Source organism: Eimeria mitis, genomic scaffold (genome assembly GCF_000499745.2).
Source record: "Eimeria mitis Houghton genomic scaffold, Emh_scaff3159, whole genome shotgun sequence".
NCBI classification, from domain to species: domain Eukaryota; phylum Apicomplexa; class Conoidasida; order Eucoccidiorida; family Eimeriidae; genus Eimeria; species Eimeria mitis.
In genome coordinates, this window is record NW_013571501.1 from 3,676 (window position 1) to 3,959 (window position 284).

The following is a 284-nucleotide window of genomic DNA, read 5'->3' on the forward strand; positions in this document are numbered from 1 at the left end:
TCAGCTGGGAAGCAGAACCAGCAGAGGCGTGGGGCTTGCTATGCAAATTATATGAAATAGAAGCAAAAATTATTAATAAGGTATTTATTTTTTATTTTATTTTATTTTTTTATTTTTTTTTTTTATTTTTTTTATTTTTTATTTTTATTTTTTATTTATTTTATATTACATTTATATTTATGTTTTTATTTTATATTTATAGAGATGCATATATACACACACACACACACACACACGTATATATATATATATATATATATATATATATATATATATATATATAT